The sequence below is a fragment of the Periplaneta americana genome, chromosome 16 (genome assembly GCF_040183065.1).
Source record: "Periplaneta americana isolate PAMFEO1 chromosome 16, P.americana_PAMFEO1_priV1, whole genome shotgun sequence".
NCBI classification, from domain to species: domain Eukaryota; kingdom Metazoa; phylum Arthropoda; class Insecta; order Blattodea; family Blattidae; genus Periplaneta; species Periplaneta americana.
The window spans coordinates 98,039,647-98,066,830 of NC_091132.1; the positions used below are offsets into that span (position 1 = coordinate 98,039,647).

The window sequence follows — 27,184 nt, forward strand, 5'->3', positions numbered from 1 at the left end:
TGTAGGATTTTGGAAAATTCGTTTGAAGTGAATTATTTATGTTTAACTGAAATATCTACCAAACTTTTGCAAGTATCAGAGCCTTAAATCTTTAATGAAACGAGAGAAATGTGTCAAGAGAACCATTTTTCGGATATAATTTGAATGTATAAACTTAAATATCGATATAGTGTTACTGAAATCGACCAAAATAGTAGGCCTAGTAGGTAATAACATCTACATTAAAATGATCAAAATTAATACTATTTCTCCTCATTTTTGTCACATTGCATTGGTGAAGTACGACAGTGAAAGACTGCTGTGTTTAATCATTTGCAAATTTTTAATGTGCTAGAGCTGTTTTCTTTTCGATTAAATCTTGAAATATATTCGCCGTATTGTTTTCACTTGTGATTTTGGAAATTTTATCTGCGTATGAAGCTTTACTTATGCAAAGACAAACTGTTTATACCCTTTCCATTGTAGGAAACTTGCAAAAGAGTATTACCAATAAAAACAAACGACTTGATCATTGACTGAAGTAAACAAATTGATTTGTGGCTATGTCAGGGAAAGGACGTTGGGTTTTACGTGAATACGTCTGCGTTAGTAGGTAATAATTTCTTTGGAATATGGCAATAAAATTAAAGTAACGAAATTACTACTTATTATTTATTTGTCACCAACAAATGAGTAGCTTAATATCAAAGACGGACATATGACCTCAATCGAAATTTAGGTCGCTGTGGTTTTTTATACAATTTTTCATGCTCTTTCCAGTTATAGTGAAACCATATGCAAACTCTAACACTAAATTTATAAAATAAATTGTGTTAAATATTACAAAGAACATTGTGAATTAAAAAAATGCCTCTAGGTCATAACTATGGAGACGACAGATGTCCGTCTTTTTTATTAAGCTACTCAAATATTTTACAGAATACACATTTTGTAACTTAAATCGATAGATCTTAACGAGATCTTTCGTTTGGCACCAAAATCAGCGCTCTAACACATCGCGCATATGCGGCATTAACTCAAGGTCATGCTCGCATCGTAATCGTAGACGAATTTTCGTTATTCTTATTCTTCTCCGTCTTCTCCTTCTCCATTCTTCCATTATAGGCTTATAGCCTGTTCTTTCTTCAGATGTCTCATCTGAGTACTTGGGTTTTTATACGTGCAAGTAGGTTACTGGTCTGGCTCTTCGGTGTATATGCGATTTGAAGAGTACGCAGGGAAAACCTGATAAGTCACGTTTTGCTGTTTTTACAGGACAGCAAATTAAAAGTTTCAAGGCCCTTTAGAGTCTATTGTCTTTGGGTTATCATTATCCATATTGCTTTGGACTAATGAGGTTATTTTGTGCACATAAGCTACACATATCTACACTATTACACATCTAAAACAGAAAAAAGTTAATTTTTTATTTATAACGTTTTTACCTGTGTTCTTCTTAATCTGACCTTTCCTTACAGACCTGTCCGGCAAGGGACATAGCTCTGTAAGTCTCTAAGGTATAAAGCTCCATCACTACTACAAGATATGCATTCCTCAGAGGTTCCGTGTTCTATCTTTAATATTTTGTGATAAGGTCGTTAGATGTGGAATAATAGAATCTCACACACCTTACATAACTAGCCCCAACGTCAAGCATTAATTTTCCTGCAATTAATCATCTATTACTTCACAGTATTTTAGGAATTACAAGCAAAGTGAACATGTAGATTTGGTTTATTTTTATTAAATACTGTGACTGAGATAGACTATGTCTGCTTTTGAAGGACATTTGGGTGCATCACAAAATATCTATTCTTTTTATACAATCACAATTGCTAAGCTACCTACATTAAACATTTTCATTAGCGATATGAGTTTGACAAGAAAGATATTGTATAACTTTATTGAAACATTGTTCAAGAATGAAAATGTAAATTGATTAAAAATAGTAAATTCTTGTCAACTTTATTGTACTGATCGTGAATATAAAAGAGAACTGACAGGAAAAAAAAACGATCACTTGAAACAAATACTAAAAGACAAATTTAAATGTAAATTATGAAATAATCTCAGAAATAACATAACTGTTATCGTACTCAATTAAAAAATTACACTTTTATGAACTTTTGACACGTAAATTCACGCCTTTCATACCAATTAATCTTCGATTTATAGCCTAACAACGAAGGAGTGTGTTTCTGTGCTGAACATGTGGGATAGATCATCATAAACAATTGAAGAGGTTTTATTGCTTAATTGCTTCCCTTCCTTTTTGAAAATGAATAACAACTGTCGAAAATGGTTTGTTTGCCATTTCGTCAGTAAGTTTAGTTCAGACAATGCCTTTGTCACCCCAAGACGAAGCCAGAGTTGTCGCTGTCATTGATGATGGACGCAGCCTCCGTTACGCCGCTGCTACCATAGGCGCACCATACACCACGGTGCAAGAGGCTGTGAAACGGATCCGGGAAACACAGAGTTACTCCACAAGACTTGGATCTGGCAGAAAAAGGAATACTTCAGCTCGAGATGACCGATTTCTCGTCAGCCAGGGTCTAAGAAACCGCCATACCACAGCAGTTGAAGCTCGGAAACTAGTACAACATGTGCGGGGCGTTAATGTGAGCGAGAGGACTGTTCGACGACGCCTTGGAGAACAAAATCTTCAATCACGACGACCTGCTACGGGACCTGACAGCACCAAGCCGACCATCTTCAGTTCGCTCGTCAGCATGCCCAATGGACTATGCAGCAGTGGATGGAGCAGTGTGCTGTTCTCTTATGAGTCCAGGTTCTCCCTGAAATCCCCAGATGGTAGGGAAAGAGTCTGGAGACCGGTATGCAGAGTGCACATTGTCTGCAAGGACGCCATTCGGTGGAGGCTCCGTGATGGTGTGGGGCGGCATCTCCATGGAGGCCCGAACGGAACTGGTAATCGTCGAGAAAGGTAGTCCCAACGCTCACCGCTACATCAATGAGATTCCCGTCGATCACGTCGTGCCCTTTGCTCCATTCATTGAAGATGATTTCATATTCATGAATGACAATGCAGCGCGCTGCGTATCACAGTATCTTGATGCATTGGAGATTGTTCGTCTCAACTGGCCAGCTCGGAGTCCCGACCTAAACCCTATAGAACAACTCTGATAGGTTGGATAGACGTATCCGAGATTGTAATCCTGTTCCGGAGACCTTAGGTGATCTAAGGGCGGCACTCTAAGAAGAATGGGACAATATCGACCAGAGAGACATCATAACCTTAATCGAAATCATGCCTGAGGAATGGCAGCTGTAATTAGGGCCAGAGGGGAACACATCAGATATTGAGTGTTTGTTTCAGTTATTGTTAGTGTGAATTTAAGTTTTGTGCGTCAACGTCATTTTCAGTGAAGTATAGTGAACCAATATTTAGCTGAAAATTAAGTGAAAAATTTTACAAAATTTCAACAAAAGTGTAGATTTATTAACATATGACGGTCATTGACTAAAAACTTGTGTTAATTTACATGGCACAAGTTCATAAAAGTGTAATCTTTAAATTGAGTATGATAACAGTATGTTGTTTCTGGGATTACTTCATAATTTACATTTAAACTTGACTTTTAGTATTTTCTTCAAGTGATCTTTGTTTTTGCCGGTCAGTGTATTTTCGAGCGATTTTTATTAAAGTGAACAGAAATACCACGAGTTTATGTGAATAGTGCTGACACAGTTTGCTGCTATTCATGTTAAGAAGTGACATTTTCTTCACAAAACCTCCATTAATTAGAAAAGCCCACCATTGTTATTTTCGTTGTAAAATTGGAGACCAGGATAAAACTCGGACTCCGCATATATTTTACAACACTGATTCCATCAAGACAGCAATACAGCTGCATATTTTGTGCATTTTTTAAGACAGCAGTGGAGAAGTTTGTGTAATATATAGCCTATTCAATGTGGTTTGTGGGGCCCATGAAGACTGCGCAGAATGTGAATCATATCCATATATTTATGATTTTTGTGGAGCTGTGTAGAGTCGTGAATAGTTTGAAGAATATTGATAGTTCATATTAATATTTTAGGTTGTGAACAAAGTGAGCTATCCTGTGCAGAGTCATGAATAGTTTGAAGAATATTGTTAATTTATATTAATATTTTAGGTTCTGAACAAAGTGAGCTATCCTGTGTAGAGTCGTGAATAGTTTGAAGAATATTGTTAATTTATATTAATATTTTAGGTTCTGAACAAAGTGAGCTATTCTGTTATTATTGTATTATTGAAGTAATGTGAATATTATGCATGATTCAAAAAAAGTAAACTCATCTATTATTAAATAAGTATTGAAACAGGAGTGTGTAACACGTTTATATTTTTCCCCGATTATTTTTTGTTAAATTTTGACGTCTCGTGTTGATATACACTCTATTGCGTTACAGTCCAAGTTCAACGTCGGGATGTCCACAACTATGGCGTAACGGTTAGTGGCGTCTGGCCGCGAAACCGGGTGGCCCGGGTTCGATTCCCGGTCGGGACAACTTATCTGGTTGAGGTTTTTTCTGAGATTCTCTCTCAACCCAATATAAGCAAATGCTGCGTAACTGTCGGTGCTGGACCCAGGACTCATTTCACCGGCATTATCTCCTTCATCTCGTTCAGACGCTAAACAACCTAAGATGTTGATAAAGCGTTGTAAAAACATTGGAATTACGATACGAACTTCCTAGCTGCCAATAGGAAAGAAAAATTTTCTTGAAATTAATTATAGGTTTAATATTTTGTGTCACATACGAAGTGTAACTTACTATTACATTTACAGAATAGTTGTTCACCTGATGACAGTAACATCTTATGACGTAGAACGAATATTTTCAGAGTATAAATATTATTTTATTTCTGAACCTAAAAGAAGTATTTCTTTTGATAAAATGAAAATATCCATTGTTATTTGTTATAATGAGGCTAGAATCATAATTGTATACTTTGTATGGTATTTTTACATGAATGGGCAAATTAATTTAGATTAGGAGTTACGAAATTTATAATTACAAATTAATGTTTTTATATATTATGTTATTGTTCTAAGGCTGTGGATGATTGGAGCTTACCATCCGTCTGTACATGTTATACTCTGCGTCACCAGAATATGCATCTGAAGGTCAAATGCCATTACCGTTGCCGCTTCCCTGGGATTCTTAAAACTTCGTGCGCCGTTGCAAATGGGAATGTTATTTCTACCCCAGCCCATGCACGTCTTGAATCACCATAGGTCACATAGTGTCAAATGCTATATGCGTATAAGGAAAACATCAGTCTTTTACAGATAGCCATATTGAAAGCAGTAGTGCGTTAAATGTGCAGAGTCATTTCTCTTTAAATTCGTGTATACTGTATTAATGAAATATTAACATTTTTTACTGCAATATGTTATATAATGAAATATCATTACAAATAATTTATCAGCATATCAATAACAACCTCATAAAATTACTTACAAAAACACTCCCAAAAATAATATACACTTATGAAAAAAAAATAAAATAAAAAATAAAAAATAAAAATAAATAAATAAATAAAACATTATTGGATTAACAATATTTTCACCGTTACAATTACACTAAATATAAACATTTACATAGAGATAAAAAAAAATTTTACAGGAGAAAAAGTTCGTCCAAAGGGCTGGACTCTGGAAGAGTACCCAAAACGCTCATTGCATTTCCGCGTTGAATAGCAATACTTAAACGTTGACGCAAATAAGTAGTGCAACGGCGATCACTAGTAATGGAGATCAAAATTTGACCGATCTGAGATACCAAAACTTTAGCGTCATGACTCCAAGGACCGAAGGTCTCCACAGCAAAGGGGACAAAGATATAATTGTCTAAAAGATGAGCATATTTATTGACTTTCTTTTTCACGGCTAATTCAGCAACAGATGCTGCGTGTCTGGAGGTATTCGGCAAGTGAGATGGAGCTAGAGTGTCAACGCAAGTGGAGTTCCAAATTAAAGATTTTCCTCTAGACCATGGAATTAAGGTAAGACCATCGGGTCGTTTACCATCTGCGCGACTAATACCTGGTGGTTTCAAAAGAGACGGGATGCCACAAGAAGTCAGAGATCTTTTAATGATATCATTGAGTGATGTATGTCTGGGAATGCGACCCTTGCTCCTCGCACAGCTAAGTGCACGATAACCGTAAATATCAGCAATTCCCCCGCAAATACATTGGTGTGGCTGGCAGAGTTTACAACCAAGGCGTAAAGCTATTGCGATTTTAAAGGATGTACTATCTATTAGGGTGCCGATGTGAGGAGAAGGTAATGCGTGTAACCAAGCTCCAGACTCACTCTCTTGAAGAGCTAGGAGACGTGCAATGTCTTGTTCGGATGTGAAAGAAGAAAGGAGTGTATCTAAATTTTTTTTGGGAAAAGATAACGTCCCACTGTTTTTGAAATTCAGAATGGGCAGGAGGATGAGTGGTTTGTGAGGAAGTATACCAACTTGTCAGAGCATCACGCACATGGCAGATTTCAGCTGCATCACTGTATAAAGGAAAGAGCGATTTGATGCAACGGAAAACTCCAAAGGCAGAAGAAAGAAAAGCAGGCATACAAACGTCAGAAAGTTTCCGAATGCCCACACCACCAAATTTAATTGGGAGAGAGGCTCGAGTCCAACTAGTATCGGTAAAATTTATATTGAGGATATTATATTATATTAATTGCTTTATTATTTTCCATTTATATTTAGCTAATTTAATTTATTGATTAGTTTAGTTTATTATGGAGGGTGAGGTTGGATCATCTGTTATCATCTGTTATATACATGACACCAGTTAAAAAGAGCAAACGAGTAGGATAATCTGATTTGCTAAGTCACAGCAAAAATACCGTTTACAATGCATGTAACTTTCTTAAATATCTTGCGGAAATTTCCACCATTGATTTCACAAAATCTTAAGATCTGACTGCAAAAATGTGAGGCATTCCTAAACGAACTGTAAATAGGGGGAATCGCTAAAATCTACAGAACCTCTTCTGAAATTTTCTTCTATGAAAACAACTAAATGACGTCATGTGACAGATCTCGATGACTTCGATAAAGATATGTTACACTATATAGTACTTGAATTTTATGACAGGGGTAAATATTCGACTTTATCTAAATTAAGGAAAGTCATGACGGAAAAGATGTGGTTGCAAGGATCACAATAGTCTATTTAAAAATGTTAAATAACTGGGGTTTACGTACAGAAGATGTAACGAAGGAAAAAGGTTTTTAATGAAATGACGAGATATTGCAGTGACGATATTGCAGTGTCAAGGGCTGTCTTCTTGAGAAAAATGCATAACATCCGACCATCTGGTGACACAAGGCCTATATTTTGTTTGGATGAACCATGGATCAAAAAAGCCATGCGTTGAAATACATGTGGCAGAATTCAAAATCATCAGTTGGAATGAGGATACCTGCTGGAAAAGGAGGAGAACTTACTGTATGCCCTGCTGTAGAAGACAGGACTGGTTTTTTTTCCGAAAGTAAATTGATATTTGGAGCTAAAAATAACACTATTATTTAGAAATTAATTCACAGCTGTTCAAAGAGTGGTTCGTGAATGATTTCTAGAATTATCTGATAGAAGGTTCTATAATAATAATAATGGATAATGCAAGTTATCACTCAGTTTAGTTAAATAAGATCCCGTTCAATAACACATGTAAAGCACTATATATTTAATAACACACATGGGCTAATATTTTCTTAATGGATATATTTATGATTTCCTGAAAGAACGGCTATATTTTATTTAGAACTAATATATTTTGGGCAGTCACATATTTAACTAAATTATATGGACCAATGTCTCGAAAATAGGGGAACATGGGGCAGGACGGAGTAGTTAAAGTTTGAATCCTTTTATTTGGTATCAACTAATGTAAATGTATGGGTTTTATGACATATATACTTTTGTTACACTGTAAACAAGTAAAAAAATATGCACTTCGAGTGAATCCAGTCATTATAACCTTAAAATAAGTTAGTTTTTCGATATGTGTGTTTTGCCCCGTTCTACCCCACGTATGGGGCAAAATGGAGTATCTATTTTTTGTAATAATTGAATGGCAAAAGTGACAAAAATTATATGCTGAAAGTGTGAATACTACAACATTTTACAAGTTTACTTGAGAAAAAGTCATTCGCAAAATACGCAAATGTGCGTGGCATCCTCGTCTTCACTGTCTGCTCCTGCGCAACAATTGTGAGCCCATTTCAGACATGATACGCATCTAACCCAACCTTCTTCTGACAAACAACAGAACGAACTACCCATTACAGGAGGTGAAATTTAATTAAATATGGCGTGGGGCAGGACGGGGTACTGCCCTGTTATGCCCACCCCGTTTTGCCCCACAGTCACAATTTCTAAGTTATGAGGTATTGGCAGGAAAAATAACGCACGAAATTTAAGAAAGTTTCGGAATTAAAAGCCAGGTAAGCACTCTATAATATGGCATTAAAATAGATTACCTAAATAAATCTCATTTCTACTTATGTGTGACAAGAGAACACTTTAAAGTTGCAAATGAATGATACAATATGATGCAGCAACCGAATAACATACAACAGATGCAAGGAATGGCAGTAAATGTTGTGTGATGATATATTTACATGAGTTGACGAAGTTCTAAAAAATTCGGTAGATTGCACTACTTGTTGGGAAGATTGAGGCTATGCCCCGTCCTGCCCCCCTTCCCCGTCCTGCCCCATATTCCCCTATGTATTTCTAAGTTTAGAAAATGTCTGTATTGTAGTGGGGATTAATTAATTTTTTGAAGAGTATATTAAACGTGTATGAGTGAACGTTTTCATAATATGCATTACTTATTTCTAATTTTTTAAATAACTGTTGTGTTAACAGAGGGTTAAACTATTTTGTGCATGTGTATTATATTAAATACTAGCCGTACCCGTGCGCTCCGCTGCACCCGTTAGAAATAAATATAAAGTAATTACATAATTAAAATAGCACATTTGATCCAGGTAACATTCGTGTTTGATAGAAGGATAAATCGTTTAATATGTTACTTAATTTAAATTGCATCCAAATAATTAAAATGCGATCATTTTGGTACAGAGACACTCATTTGGTGCAATGACAATTCCTTTAACCTGTTTCTTAATTTTTATTACATGCAACCATAGTTGAATGAAGATTGACATCATTTATATTTAATGTGTATACTTTATAGTACTTGTACTTGTTAACCCTTGTTTTCTACCTTTTCAGTAAATGTTGCTTGGCCCACTATGGTTGTGAACCCTTCAAATAACTTAAATTATATAATATAATATTACATATTATATTATATTATATTATATTACAGTATATTATATTATATTATATTATATTACATTATATTATATTATATTTTATTATATTATATTATATCAGAAGTTGCTGTAATAACATTATAGCATTATGTCCATCTAGAGAAACTACACTTTCCAATGGTGAAATAATTAATTATACAAATCGGTTAATTTAGTTTCCGATATTACTTCATACAAACACAGAAACATTCTCTGTAGGCTATCTTTCATAGCTTTCGATTGTTGCTGTCCAAGGCCCCTTATAGACGAAGTCATTTGTTTTTTAATTCACTACACGGCCTTAGATGGTAGTTATTGTAATTTTAAAACTCATTTATCTCATTAAATATCAGTCCTATCAAAATTGTTCAAGGAATAAAACTTATCGAAAATTAATTTTTAAAGAAACTTTTGTTTTGTAACATTTTTCACAAAAATTAATAATAAGCGAGATATTTCGATTTATTTAATTCAGGTCCCCTTATAACCCCCCTTTTAAATAACGTATTTTGAATGCCATATAGCCTAAAATCTAAGTTACAACGAACTTAATTTATATTATAATTTTCATCGAAATCCGTTCAACCATTATCGCGTGAAAAGGTAACAAACATACAGACAGACGGACATACAAACAAAAATTAAAAAAAAAAACGATTTTCGGTTTCAGGGTGGTTAATTATATATGTTAGGACCAATTATTTTTGGAAAATCGAAAATATCAGACAAATTTCGGCTACAGATTTATTATTAGCAGGGAACGGATTTATATGGACTAAAAATATATGAAATATGTAAATATATATGTAGTTATTTTTACCAAAATATGGAATTAAATATGGATTTTTACCAAAATATGGAATTAAATATGGACTTAAAATTATAAAAAAATGACTATGTACGTTAAATATTGGTACATTTTAATCAAACTAAACAAAAAATATAATGGACGTACCTTATCTTCCAATGTAGTTTCAACAAAACACAATTTTTATTGTCTGTTACCATAACAATAGGTTACAAACATTTCTTTCAAGTGCTGAAAAGTGAATCTTCTTCTATTGTCTCTGAGGATAGATTTATACTGACTAAAAGAGCGTTCGACGTCACAAGAAGTAACTGGTACATAATTCAATTTCACAATGTCTGCTGGGGATAAGTCCAAGTTAATCTTCACTGTTGATTCACCACTCATCACAGCAACAACCTTTTGTAGTTCTTCATATCCAGGGTTTTTTGAAAGTACAGTGTCCACCTTAGCTCTTACTGCATCTGCAACTTTACCTCTACCACGATTCAGTTGTTCCACAGTACTATTTATAATTTCAAAACTTTCAGATAGTGAAAGGTGCCTATTTTGGAGACTTTTGAGCGTTTTTATGATGCATGAAAATGTATGCTGAATGTGAGCTAAGTCATTCTTCACACTTATGTCACAGGTAACTGTTTTCGCAGTATCAATTGAGACTGCATCTTCAGAGTCCAATGCAAGGAGAACATTGTTAATAGAGTCTATATGTTCGGCATAATATTCAACTGCTTCTAGCCATGTACCCCATCTAGTTAAAATTGGCTTTGGTGGCAATGGAATTTCAGGGTACATTTCTTTCAACACGTTAACTCTACTGGGAGCTTTGAGAAATACTTTTTTCACTGATGAAATCAACAAATCTACTTTAGGGAAATTGTCTCTGACCACTTCTGCCACACGATGAAATGCATGCGCCACACAAGTAAAATGAGTCAATTTAGGATATACAACAGATAATGCTTGTCCAGCTTTGACCATATAAGGGGCAGCATCGCTAATAAAGAATAACACATTATCGTACATAATACCCTTTGGCCACAGGATACCCATAGCTTCGTTGAACAGTTTAACTATAGTTTTGTTATTGCACTTTTCTAGAACATCACAATGTAAAAGAATTCGTTCAGAATATTGTTCACTTAACAAACCGATAACTACATTACCAACAAGTCTACCTTCTTTGTCGGGAGTCTCATCAATGGAAGCCCAAATTGAACTATCTTTAATTTCATCTCTTATCTTCTGTATTGTCTCATCGTAGATGGATGGAGCATACGTCTTCCTAAGTGTTGACTCATCCGGGATTGTATGTTGAGTATATTTTTCAAGGAATTCCCTGAAGACCTTATTCTTTAGTTTGTAGAGAGGAATATCAGCAGAGATGAGAGAACGGCACAGGTCGATGTTAAACTCAGATCTTACATTCGATGTTGTTGGTTGTGTTAAAAACAATTGTCTCTGCTTGGAATTTAGTTGTTTGTTGGCCTGATGTTTACTAGTTGTAATGTGTTGTTGCACCAGGAACTTTTGTGTAGATGATACTGCACACTGACACAAATTACAAAATAATATTTTATTGTCAGTTGATAAACCATCTTCTTTAAATTCTGAAATGTAACTTGTTAGTTTTGATTTTAAATTGACTGAATGACGTACTTTTGGCATATTTACCGTCTTTATAGTATGATTTACAAAACTGAACCTATGTGTACTCTGACTGGCATTTAACTGTTGAGCTGCACAACTGAAGTCTGTTAAAAATTTTAAATTAAATTAATACAGTTTTGTAACTTACTTTCCCATTGTTGATAGGACTGCTAATTTTCAAATAACTCTGATGTTAAAGGGATTACTGAACATGTGTTTAAATCTCTATTGTTGAAATGTATTTTTAAAAGTTAATGGAATTTTGTTTTGTTTTATTGTTAAACCTAATATAATATGGACTGTTTTATATGAAATATGGAAAATATATGGAAATTAACGAAAATATGTACTAAACTCTAAAATATGGAAAAATATGGAAAATAAAAGTAGGATTTTTCAACCCTACACATTGTGAAACATAAAGATAATGCAAAATATAAATTATATTAGCTTTATAAGTAAATATGTATTTACATATAAATCCTTTCCCTGATTATTAGTATAGATTAGGGGTCGATGTCTTCATAATAGGTATATTTCTTCAAGAGCGGTTATATTGTACTGGGAATTGATCTATTTCATGCAGGCATAACTTTTACAGTAAATAATATATAGGAAGCCACCGGCTTGGCTTAGTCGGTTAGGGCGCTTGCCTGTCGGTTTGAATTTGCGCTCGGGCTCGGGTTCGATCCCTACTTGGGCTTATTACCTGGTTCGGATATTTACGAGATTTTCCCCAACCGTAAGATGAATGCCAAGTAATCTATGGCGAATCCTCGGCCTCATCTCGCCAAATACCATCTAGCTATCACCATTCTCATCGACGCTAAATAACCTCGTAGTTGATACAGCGTTGTTAAATAACCAACTAAAAATAATAATATATAGGTCAATGTTTTCATTCATGAGTGTAGGACGCAGCGCATGAAGATCGCAAGAATTTATTTTCCCGTAAACATCTCATGACTGAACCAAAGCTGCAACTATGCACTGGCCTTGAAGTGAATATTCAGTTGATGCAGACTATAGTCGTTCTGCTTCACTGACACCGAGAGACGTTGTATTACTTTTCACTCGGTAGAAATATAGTCCAAGCTCACACAACTTAATAGTTTTGATACCAACTTCCTAGCTCTTATCATAACATATAAACAGCTGACTTTTCCAGTTGTATTAGTTATTTATCTCTTGATTCGCTAGTTGTATGCGTGCGCATGTCCTTCTGCCCAAAACAAATGGCCAAGTTTCCTTACTGTATGAATACGTATATGTATTGTGGTGAAATCCTTACCTACAGCTATTTTATTTTGTGGAGTATCCTTATAATCTTAAAGTGATAACAACTGTTGAGAAACTGTCGCTGAAACAAATTTGTGACGTAATAATTGATGGCCTTTGTGACCAAGATGTAGTCACAAACGGCTTCCAAGAGTTCCTCGAAACACAGAATACTTCATTATCAAAAGCGACATAGGTTATAGGTCTCTTCCGCCTCCTCATTACTGTAGAACTTTTCATCTCTTCATACTACTAGCAACGTCTCTTCGATACTTTATAATTACATAAATTCTTTGAAATTCTGCATGTAAGCCTGTACATCTATCAGCTTATGGTGGCAGTCAGTTGTTTGGGAGTAAGCGTTGGTTTGAGTGACGCATGCAGCTTAAATGTAATCAAAGATAGCCTGGTACAATCAGAGTGTAATACAAATCCTGTTTACACACAAGACATATATTCTAAGCCAGCCATGGCCATAATTTTCTATTATGCGAGGCACTGTATTTGAAATACATTGTTTACTAAGAGGGCAGAATACTTACAAATGACTTTTAAGGAATCCGGAAGATCATTGCCGCCCTCACATAGATCGCCATTGGTCTCTATCTTAAGCAAAATTAATCCAGTCCCTACCATCATCACCTCCCTCAAATTCATTTTAATATTATACTCCCATCCACGTCTCGGCCTTCCAACTAACAATCTATATGCATTTCTAGATTCACCCGTACGTGTTACATATCCCGACCACCTCAAACGTCTGGATTTAATCTTTCTAATTATGACAGGTGAAGAAAAAAGATGTGTGCAGTTCTGAGTTGTGTAACTTTCTCCATTAATACCTCTTAGCCCCAAATATTTTCCTATTCCTTATTCTCGAATACCCTTACCCTCTGTTCCTCTCTCAAAGTGAGAGTCCAAGTTTCACAACCATACAGAACAACCCGTAAAGTAACTGTTTTATAAATTCTAACGTTCAGATTTTTCGAGAGCAGACTGAATGGTAAAATCTTCTCAACTGAATAATGCCGCGCATTTCCCTTATTTATTCTGTGTTTAATTTCCTCTCGAGTGTCTTTTATATTTGTTACTTTGCTCCAAAGTACTTAAAATTTTCCACATTTTCAATGGATAAGTTTTCAATTTTTATATTTCCATTTCGTACTATGTTCTGGTCACAAGATATAATCATATACTTCGTTTTTTTTCGGGATTTACTTCCAAAACTATCTCTTTACTTGCTTCAAGTAAAATTCCCGTGTTTTCCCTAGTCGTTTGTGGATTTTCTCCTAACATATTCACGTCATCCGCATAAACAAGCAGCTGATGTAACCCGTTCAATTTCATACCCTCTCTGTTTTGTTGGACTTTCCTGATGGCATATTCTAGATTAAAGTTATCAAGTAAAGATGATAGTGCATCTTTTTGCTTTAATCCGCAGTCAATTGAAATAGGGTTAGAAAGAAACTGGTCTATACGGTCTCTGCCGTAAATTTCACAGAGACACATTTTAATTAATCTTCTTGGGAATACCAAATTCAATAACATAAAACTTCTCTCTTAACCGAATCACATGCCTTTTTAAAATCTACGAATAATTGATGTACTGTGTTCTTATAGTTCAATTTTCTTCTTCAATATCTGTCGAATACAATAAAAAATCTTATCAATAGTCGATCTATTAGGCTTAAAACCAATAATTTCATCTACATAAGGAGTTTTGGGATGGAAAATATAAACTGTGACCTGCGCTATCTTAGCGTAGAGGCAGAATGTGCCGCCACAGCTTCGAACTGTGATCGCTCCTGGAAAATCACTATGACAAATAATAGCCATTTCGTCAAAGTGTGATTTTTGTATTCGAATGATTGTTGGCCATTGCGAATGCTGTAACGCCCTGCTGTTCACAGAGTCATTGGTTAAAGATTATGGCAATACATGCCACATTCCAAGGGTAATGAAATCATCAGTTGTAATTAGGAGGATTTTAGCATATTTGCATATTTTATTCCTTTCTTGCAAATCATATTCTACCATTACATAAATGCATTTTAAGTATTTGTAAACAAAGGTGCATATATAGGGGAGCCGAGGGCAATGTAGAAGGGGAGGGGAAAGTGGAAAATCGTTGTTATGCTCTTACAACAACATAGAGCTGCACTATTCAGTATAATATTCAAAGCTTATGGTAGTATGTATGTTTCTACTTAACCGCACAGCGCTAGTATCGATGTACTTGGTGGAATTGTGATTACAATGAAACGAGCTGCAAGAAATTATTTGTTTATGGTAAATAATCTGTAGGCATCCGCCATATATATAACATCGGATTTTATTATTAATGTTTAAAGCACAGTTACAAGTGTTGGGAAGAAGTTGTGATGGCTAATTTTTTTTTCTAAAAATTTATTTGGCAAGATACAACCACATCTAACCTGCAACTCACGTGGAGGGCAAAGTGGAAACTGAAAGAGTGAACTTTTCACTTTGCCCATGTAGTTTGGAATTCACTCATAGAGTCTGGATTTCCTCCTAATATGCAATTGCAAGATTAGTTAATGCATTTGGCTTATAGTTTACGTTTTTTTCCTGTTCTACGGAGGAGGGACCCGAAGGCTTACACTGTAGCCTGAGGCTTATTGTGCTTACCACTCCTGTTCTGTGAATGATTGTGTTGCCGAATAGCCGTATTGTACAAGTACAGCACACTGCACCATGAACTGAACCCGGGACATGGTAGCAATAATGATTATATCATTGATATGTGAATTAATGATGGAGAAATGAGTCTGAGGTCCAACGCCGAAAGTTATCCCGCGATCCTGCTTCAATTGGTGATCCGAGTCTGGCTGGATCAATGCAGATAATTTTTTGCACTGGTTGAAACTTTTGCAGAAATTGTCAGACCTAACAAAGAAAAGCTAGTGTTGTTGGTTCTTGACGATCATACTTCTCACCAGTCATTGCAAGCTCTTGAATTCGCTTCAGAAATTGGGATCAAAATCTTGTCGGTTCCTTGACACACAACACACAAGCTGCAGCCTATCGATGTTGCAGCTCACAAGCATTTTGAAGTTGCAGTAGACAAATTCCAGAAGAACTATCCAGGAAGACACATCAGTGAATATGATGTGGCAGCTCTGATCCGTGAAGCCTTTGAGAAATCGTTCGTGCTTCCGAAAATCACTATCGGATTCTCAAAGACTGAAATTTTTCCATATGGACGCAACATATTAACAGAAGATGATTTTGCTCCATCTTCTGTCCATTATTGCCAGTACAGCCTAGTAGTTCCATTGATAATCTATTCTCTTGCGAAGATAGGTCTCCCAATGAAGCAGGAGAATACACAGATAGATGCCTTTCAACCCAGTAAAGTGTGGAACATCGAATGTGCAGCCTCATGTGACACCAGAAGATATTGCTCCACTCCCCAAAGTAAGCCTAAGCGTACTGCTTCAGACTGGTGAAACAAGCCGAAAACGACGTTGTCAGAAAACTGAAATACTGACATTTCCATTTAAGAAGGTATTCCGGGAGAAGCAAGTGGGAAACCTGGCGGCAAAGGAGTGAAAACGAAGGCAGGTAAGACGATGCCGCCAGTACACTAAACCACACGCCTAGGTAGCAAGATGTTTTCTGTTTGGGCTGTGGAGAGCAATATTCTGACCCACCATCGGAAGACTAGATCACGTGTTGTAAATGCAAAGACTGGACTCATTAACTTGGTGCTGATATTAATTTCCAGAATATGTAGGCTAGCCTATGTGACAACTGCAGTGCTTGAAAATGTTTTAAATATGAACAATTATTTTATGTTTCACGTATCTTAAACAATATTTTCATTTATATAGTGTGTTATGTAATTTCCACTTTGCCCTCTCCGAGTTTCCACTATGCCCTCTTGGTGAGGGTAAAGTGGAAAATTAAAGGGTCCTCTTATTTTTCTATTTACTTTGTTGTCTTCATTCATTATAAGATTATTTTTGTGTTTGAATGTTGACAGATGTATAACGTTTAGTTTGTGTATAAAAACTTTGTGATACAACTAAACACAAAGACAGGATTAGATGATATCAAAATCCATTCCACTTTGCCCTAGCCTCTCCTATGCATATTTAAAGGGTTAATGCATAATTCAGCTTTTTAAGCGCATATAAACGCATATTTTGTTTTTTTATCTATCTGGTGCTTAATCTAAGATTAAGAATACGAAAAATCACAAAAATGAAATACAGAAGCAACACAGACACTGAAACATAGTACAACAGTTATATTTTTTTTATTGGAATCTGGCAACATGCACACAGTGCACTGTTGTCGGAGAATCATTGCGGACAATTCGGCGGTAATGAACAAAGCACTCGATAATGAAATGTACTACCGACTCTGTGCAAATGTATAATATAGAGACGCTATGATGAATGAAAGTTGAGGTTAAAGAACAGATAAACAAAACAAGAATGTGCATAGGATTTTGACAGTTGTCACGAGAACGCTGCAATATGATAGGCGCGAAAATTGGAGAAAGTGTTGATTGACATCTTTGCGCTCGCTGAATTCAATTATCCCTCCTGTCAACAATATATGCCCGATAATGCAATTTTATATCTTCTATTTCCCAAAGTGGCAAATTAAAATGTTTAATTATATTGTGGTGACAAGTCAGAGAAAATTCGATAGTGTGTAAAGTGAATTGTATTTTAGAACAGGTTAGCCTCAAGGAAATTACCAATTCTAAATTAGTTTTATCAACGATGCCTAACGCAAAATGTGCCTGAAGTATATTGCTTGAGCAGTGAGTTGAAGGACTGGTAACTTTAAAAACTGAGGATATCTCAATATTCTTATGTGCAACAGAAAAACCGTCAATAATAGTAATTTGCTTAAAATGAAATAAGTTATTATTATTATTATTATTATTATTATTATTATTATTATTATTTTGTATTTTAACAGTGCAAATTTTGTTACTTTTAATGCTTATATCCAGGTTTGTAAAAGCATACGTGCATGCATATTTTGTCTTTTTCAGTGAATATGAATCAGCTCTCTAGTCAGAATGTAGAAGTTTCTTCTTACTTCAAGTCCCAGGCTTGTTTGGGTTCTTCAAGTCTTCAATTCGTTGCCATTTTACAAAAGCAAGGAACATAAAACTGTTCTTCGCATGGGATACGTATATCGAAAAAAAAACCGGAATGAATCTGAACATATTACTGCCCGTAATGTAGGCCTACTGAACAAAAACCTTTGATTTAAGACCCAAATCATTACTTCTAACTGGTGACTACTGATGTGTTCAGTAAAGCGTATCGAGAAAGACCGAATTTCTTATTATTTTTTTTTACGAAAAAATTTAAGGGTTCGTGAAAGTTGCATAATGGCGCCAAAGTTTCGCACAAAAAAGTTTGTCCTCCTAGAAGCACTTTTCACCGAGCCACAGAGGCGTTCTTTTTGATTACCTTCTTTTTTTCTATCATAACCGTTTTTGCAAGTCTTTGCTTGATGCAGACTGCTATGATTTGTTATTATAGACAGATAAAATAAAAGGAGTATTATTGTGAAGTTTCAAGAAATGACAGGAATGCAAAATAAAAGTATCAGACTGTGTCAACCCAGAACTCACCATGGAGAGATGGCTGCTAAATAATTCCATGCAATTCAGTTTTTAATTTCATTTTCCTCTCCGTAAAAATAATCTGCCTTCTTCCCACGGGATTGGAGTAGCCTTCTTGTATCCAGTGTGGACCTGAAAAAATTTGTCTCTCTTTTTCACCACAAATTTTGTGAATTCTGCAGATAGATACATAGAATAATAATAAATGCAACAGGTAATTTTGTTACGAATCTTACTCGTGAAGGAAAACTAGATTTACAGTCGTTAATTCGTTACATTAAAATTTAATATCTGAATTTCAGTAACTTACTAAGTGTCTTAATAATGACAATAAAACTTTTTAACCTATAGTTGTTTGTCGTAATGGATGGCTAAATTTAGAGATCATAATACTCCAACAATAATAATTTTCTCACTCCTTTATGTAAGCATAGCTCGGTTACACAACAGCGTGCTAGTTGCTAGTGCGAGTTTTCTGCATAATTAGTGATACAATTATTGTATTTAAGATGGCTTCCAGAAGTAAAGTAACGCTAGAACTATTACATTAAAAAAATACGATCCCCATATTGCTGTTACTTATTCATCTAAGGAAATGAATACACAGCCTCTTTCAAGTGAAGATAATAGCCGTTTTGTAATAAGTCCAGAGACAAGTACAGCCACTGCTACGAAAACATCGCAGGATGTGGATTTGCAATGCAGCCTGATATGGAAATACAACTCTCATCTGGTAACTTACTGTTATTTTTATTTTAAAATTAATTATTGCACACGTGTTCATTATTTGCTGTTATGAATTTTCTTTTATTATATTTTTATAATTAGAAATAAATGTATTAAAATTGACTCTCTTATAATTTTATAGACTTCGAAGAGTCAACATATTCCAGGTAAATCAATGGCTGAGCCTTATGATTGTAGGCTAAAATGCAAAATACGTATCATCCAAGTGCAAAGGAGCAAAATTTTCACTAATTATTGGAAATTTGGAAATTTTAATAGGGAACGTGATTTTTAGCAGTCTTGTAGTGGTGACTGAATGTAAAAGAAAAACATGTGTAGAAAATTCTAAACGGTCTAAAACATTGAAATTATTTTTTAATGTTGATAACTCGGGAAAAGAAATATGCAAGAAGACGTTTCTCAATACTCTGGCTATTAAGAAGGTCGTACTACATTTTGCTATTCAAAGCAGAACAACACAAATGGACAAACGGAGTGGGTGTGGATCTACAAAAATATCTCAGGAGTTGGTATCTTTAGTAAGAGATCACACTAACAAATTTCCTACTATGTCATCCCACTATTGCAGGAACGATTAAAAAAGAAATACTTGAGTCCAAAATGGAATATTGCAAAGATGTACGGACTATACAAAATTGAATGTAAGGATACTGGTTTATAACCTGTCAAGAACAGTTTTACCATCATGTTTTCAAAACTTATTTTAACCTATCCTTCCATAGACTACGTAAAGATCAATGTTCTAAATGTACAACCTATGAATCATCTAATGCGGAAGAAAAGCTAATACTAATGCAAGATGAACATAACAGACACACAGCACTAAAGGACAGAGCAAGAGAAGAAGAAGAACTTGACAAAAATGAAGCTAAGCTAAATCCTGGTACAATACATTCTTGTAATTTTGACTTACAACAATTTCTGTAAGTCCCCACAAATCCAACGAACTCATCCTCTTCTACAAAACAAAGTTAACTACATATAATTTTGCTATATTTTAATGTTGGAGATGGGAGTGGAAAATGCTACATGTGGAATGAAATAGAAGGTGGGCGAGGACCTTGTGAAATTGTTTCATGTATCTTTCATCACCTTGAAAAGTATTTCAGAAGCAGTGAAGAGTGTAAGGCTCTTAAGTAACACATGTGAAGGACAAAATAAGAACCAGTATGTAGCTGCAGTATTCATTTATGCTGTAATGGTGTTACCAAAAGAAACTATTGACCAAAAGTTTCTTATGTCTCGTAATAGTCAGATGGAGTGCGATTCGACGCATGCCAGAATGAAACTGCTTCAAAAATGTACCAGTCTACTTGCCATATGAATGGATGACGATTGCTAGAACAACCAATCGTACAGAACCGAAGTATCACGTTTACCAAAATAAAGATATCAAGTTTGTTTACTGGAAAGCATGTAACGGTCGTCGACGCCCTCGGCTGCCCATCTCGTGATATGGAAAGTATCTCGAGGATGCACGTCGATGTTAATAATTAATTACGTACACTGATTAATTTGGGCGCCAGCCTCCTCGAGATTACTTCGGTAGAGGATGAGGTTCCCAGGTCAGCTGCAAAACGGTCGGGACATGGGGTTTGGGAGACGTGCTCGTAGGTTGAAATGATGTAGGCGCACACCAGAAGTTGTTGGTAAGAACTATGAAAACGTTTATTATTATTATTAAGTGTTCGTTTCAGATTAGCAGAAATGCGCGTCCAAGTGTATAATATCTCGCTCTCACTTCCCGCAAGTTGGTATACTAATTTCTGAGTTCACGTAATTATATATTTTGTACTATAAAACACCAGTAATATAACGGACAGTTGATAACGTGATGAGAGGAAAGAATTCAGACTTATAATAATAATGCAACACGCGACTTCTTACTACACCCACTAAAAATTTCTAAGTCCGTAAATTGTTATACTTCCGAGTTAGGTTTGCCGAGAATATGTGGAGTTCGACCTCTCCGAACACTGTCTATCTGCCTTCTATTTATCTGCCAAGTCTATCCTCTACTTTCAACCACCAAACATAGAATTTCACCCTCCTATCTATATATCACGTGTCTCTATTAGGAATCCTGATTGGCCATGATTACACTTACGTCACTTAAGACGCGTTCTTCAAAAATTGTTCGTTAACTAGAACATCCCCCTACTTCCGGCGTCCTGACAATCCTCTGACATATACCAGATCATCTCTTTTGGAACCTGGCTTGGCGTCATCTTACTGACCACCCGCAGGCAAAGTCCATACATTCCCTCATCAGTCAACTCCACGCCTGGACACATGTTTCCTGTCCCCCTAGCTTGGGTTCGGCCTTCCTGTCCACCTGTTACTTCCGTCTCAGATTTTGAAACTAACTTACACGTCCGCGCATCCTATCCATATAAGAATATTAACACTAAATACTAATCTAATGAAAATCTCCTCATCCTATACGAGGAACCGTCTCAAATGCCCTCTCATAACAAAGAATATTCACAAGGGAATATTTGTTGTTATGAGACGCCCCAAAATAATACCTTCGCTACTAGTCTCCGGTGTCCCCTAATTAGTCACACTTGGATACACCTTTTGCTATGCTTATAAACAATGTACAAATTTACACTTACAATTATTACATATTTACAACTATTCACATGTATGAATCTATATACACACCTCACGCCTGCTTACACCTCACACGCCAGTTTAACTGACTTCTACCTGACATATATACAGCATCCAATCGTAACATTCAGGGCACATCCGAATACAATGGCGCTCTCTCACTCACATTCATGATCGGTTCCTTGATACATACTTATACTTATAACATAGAATTAAGAATTATGAACCACAATAAAAAAAAATATACGCTAAATAATACATAATACATTTTAAAATACCAATTAACCCTTTATATCATACTTCATACATTAGCTTCAGCCTTGAAAACACATTTACATTCATAAAACCGAAATAATTATTAACCAGAATCAAAATTATACTAAGCAGTACATAATACTTTTAAAATACCAATTGACCCTTTATATCATACTTCATACATTAGCTTCAGCCTTGAAAACACATTTACGTCCATAAAACCGAAATAAATTATTAACCAGAATCAAAATTATACCAAACGATACACAATACTTCTGAAATACAAATTGACCCTACTTATCCTATCTCATACACTAGCTGCAACCTTGAATACACATCTCGAATAACGTCCCCTCAATATAGAGGACAACTTTATGTCTCGAACTAAAATGATGGTCTGGCACTTAATATTGATTCTAAAAAAATGGATACGTATTCAAATCGAATCATTCAACCTCTACAAATGAATGAACATAAATGAAGTTAATTAAAAAAATATTCTATCATTATTATTAATCATTATTAATTCTTATTAATATCATCTTTAAATTATTGCCACAGGGAATACTACTTATCGCGTGATCTTATAATAAAACACACAAAAACAACTAATTCTGAAGGTGGCAAAAAGAAAACAAAAGTAACAAAAATTTTCACAAGGAAACATTTGCAGCACTGAAATTAGTTCTTGGTTCTAGTTGCTTATACCGCTCAAATACTACATGCACAAAACAAACACATTCTTATTTTTCTTATAATTAAAAATCATATTATTTTCAACTTTACACAAATTCTCGTTTATTAACCTGGTACGTCGCCTGGATGTCTATCATGAATCGGATCGTCATTCTCCGAATGGGATCGTCTGCGGCCTTCCTCATATGTCATTGTGCCATTCTTAAATTGACAGTTTACACGTGGAGACACACTTCTCCTCACATTAAATCTACCAGCATGCTTCCACTTAACTTTTTCTCCTCCTGCAGAAAAATGAGGCCTCCAATAGCCCTTCCTATACTCACTTCTTTGATCGTTGCAGTACCGCTTCCTATTGTTAGAAAATCGGTCATTATTGTAGGGTTGTAAACCATGACCGCCAGCAATGTGTGGCCGATCCCTACTCCAACCGTCATTATGGTCATTGCTTTTGTACCCTCTGTGGGGTGGGAAGGCTTCTTCTGCCCTCCGCCCCATGTTTGTGATGGTTTCCGCATTCTCTTTCTCGCTCCCAAACTCATCAAACTTTTCGATTACTCTATTTACTTGCTCCTTGAATGCTCCATAACTTTCTAACACCTGGCTCTCTAACTTGATACTGTCCTCGGCTAGTCTATACTGCAATTCATTATTATTCTCTTCGAGATTATCGTCCAATCCATTAATATCCATATTTATTTTACTTTCCAGCTCATTACTATTTCCGGCTACCTTAATATTCAATTCCCCAATATTCTCATTAATACCCTCAGCTAATTTACTCTCCACTTCATTACTATTTCCTGCTTTCTTATTATTCACTCCATTAATATTCTCAGCTAACTTATCTTTCAGTTCAGTACTATTTTCATCTAGTTTCTCTTTCAACTCATTAATATTCACAGCTAATTTAATTTCCACTTCATTACAATTCTCAGCTAGTTTATTACTCAATTCATTGATATTCTTAGCTAACTTATCTTTCAGTTCAGTACTATTTTCATCTAGTTTCTCTTTCAACTCATTAATATTCACAGCTAATTTAATTTCCACTTCATTACAATTCTCAGCTAGTTCATTACTCAATTCATTAATATTCTCGGCTAACTTATCTTTCAGTTCAGTACTATTTTCATCTGGTTTCTCTTTCAACTCCTTAATATTCACAGCTAATTCAATTTCCACTTCATTACTATTCTCGGCTACCATATTATTCAATTCATCAATATTCTCTTCTAATTTATTATCCAATACATTACAATTTTCATCTAGATTATCTCCCAATTCCTCAATATCCACAGCTAATTTACTTCTCACTTCATTACTATTCTCGGCTATCCTATTATCCAATTCACTAGTATCCACAATTAATTTACTTTCCACTTCATTACTATTCTCGGCTATCTTATTATCCAATTCACTAGTATCCACAATTAATTTACTTTCCACTTCATTACTATTCTCAGCTATCTCATTATCCAATTCACTAGTATCCACAATTAATTTAATTTCCACTTCATTACTATTCTCGGCTACCTTATTATTCAATTCACTAATATTCTCAATTAATTTACTTTCCACTTCATTACTATTCTCGGCTACCTTATTATTCAATTCACTAATATTCTCAATTAATTTACTTTCCACTTCCTTACTATTCTCGGCTACCTTATTATTCAATTCACTAACATTCTCAATTAATTTACTTTCCACTTCATTACTATTCTCGGCTACCTTATTATTCAATTCACTAACATTCTCAATTAATTTACTTTCCACTTCATTACTATTCTCGGCTACCTTATTATTCAATTCACTAACATTCTCAATTAATTTACTTTCCACTTCATTACTATTCTCGGCTACCTTATTATTCAATTCACTAACATTCTCAATTAATTTACTTTCCACTTCATTACTATTCTCGGCTACCTTATTATTCAATTCACTAATATTCTCAATCAATTTACTTTCCACTTCATTACTATTCTCGGCTACCTTATTATTCAATTCACTAACATTCTCAATTAATTTACTTTCCACTTCATTACTATTCTCGGCTACCTTATTATTCAATTCACTAATATTCTCAATCAATTTACTTTCCACTTTATTACTATTCTCGGCTACCTTATTATCCAATTCACTACAATTCCAGACCAGCATAGATTCCAATTTCCTATAACTCCCGGCTACTTCATTTCTCAAATTAACGAACTGGCTCTCTAGCCTGCTAGTATGGCTCTCTAGCCTGCTACTATTCTCAGCCATCTTACTCTTCAAATTACCCATCTCACTCTTCAAATTATTACTAGTTTCTATCATTTCGTTCCTCATCTGATTCATCTGCTCCAATATCCGCTCTAACACATTATTCGACATGACATTGTCCGAACCTCGCGAACTTTCTTTATCTTGGCTAGTACTCGTCCCTGCTGTAGTCTCCATTTTTTTTTTTTTACTTCTAGTCTGGCTCCTTAGCAACATGTAATATATAATATATCTTCAACAATTCCCCTTAAACTAAAAAACAAAATAAACCCTACCAAAATGAATTACACACATGTACATATATATGGACACAACAATTGAAATGAAACCCTTTATGCTTACGTATCGACGTCTTCTAGGTTACGCCTTGTTGATCGTCTCCCCCACCGTCCAACGTTGTTCTCAGCTGTTTGGGGTCTGCATGGTGTTGTGGCTGTCGGTCGTTGACACTGCATGACACTGCAAGCTGCTCTACGAACACTGCGTCGGCTGTCGGCTCTCGCGTCGATCCCCGCTGCGATCATTGTTGCCATCAGCCGCATTAACCCTGCGTCGGCTGTCGGCTCTCGCGTCGATCCCCGCCGTGGTCATTGTTGCCATCTCGAGCCGCATTAACCCTGCGTCGGCTGTCGGCTCTCGCGTCGATCCCCGCCGTGGTCATTGTTGCCATCTCGAGCCCGACGTTGGGACGCCAAAATATGTAACGGTCGTCGACGCCCTCGGCTGCCCATCTCGTGATATGGAAAGTATCTCGAGGATGCACGTCGATGTTAATAATTAATTACGTACACTGATTAATTTGGGCGCCAGCCTCCTCGAGATTACTTCGGTAGAGGATGAGGTTCCCAGGTCAGCTGCAAAACGGTCGGGACATGGGGTTTGGGAGACGTGCTCGTAGGTTGAAATGATGTAGGCGCACACCAGAAGTTGTTGGTAAGAACTATGAAAACGTTTATTATTATTATTAAGTGTTCGTTTCAGATTAGCAGAAATGCGCGTCCAAGTGTATAATATCTCGCTCTCACTTCCCGCAAGTTGGTATACTAATTTCTGAGTTCACGTAATTATATATTTTGTACTATAAAACACCAGTAATATAACGGACAGTTGATAACGTGATGAGAGGAAAGAATTCAGACTTATAATAATAATGCAACACGCGACTTCTTACTACACCCACTAAAAATTTCTAAGTCCGTAAATTGTTATACTTCCGAGTTAGGTTTGCCGAGAATATGTGGAGTTCGACCTCTCCGAACACTGTCTATCTGCCTTCTATTTATCTGCCAAGTCTATCCTCTACTTTCAACCACCAAACATAGAATTTCACCCTCCTATCTATATATCACGTGTCTCTATTAGGAATCCTGATTGGCCATGATTACACTTACGTCACTTAAGACGCGTTCTTCAAAAATTGTTCGTTAACTAGAACATCCCCCTACTTCCGGCGTCCTGACAATCCTCTGACATATACCAGATCATCTCTTTTGGAACCTGGCTTGGCGTCATCTTACTGACCACCCGCAGGCAAAGTCCATACATTCCCTCATCAGTCAACTCCACGCCTGGACACATGTTTCCTGTCCCCCTAGCTTGGGTTCGGCCTTCCTGTCCACCTGTTACTTCCGTCTCAGATTTTGAAACTAACTTACACGTCCGCGCATCCTATCCATATAAGAATATTAACACTAAATACTAATCTAATGAAAATCTCCTCATCCTATACGAGGAACCGTCTCAAGCATTAGCAACGTTAGTGATGATGAATAGAAATACATCTGATGAGGGCAACAAAATACGAGTAAATACGGATTACAATGAATACAATCGAGAAATGTCTGAAACCATTGCACATTGAGAAGAGGACAAATTCTACATTGAAGTTGAAGCATTTAGGAGAAATTTGC

General features: G+C 35.7%; 1 protein-coding gene across 1 annotated transcript in view; it reads left to right on the forward strand.

Moving 5' to 3' along the window:
• Alk (Anaplastic lymphoma kinase) overlaps positions 1 to 27,184 on the forward strand; it is a 506,844-nt gene that overhangs the window by 134,485 nt on the left and 345,175 nt on the right. The gene's annotated exons all lie outside the window — the stretch shown is intronic.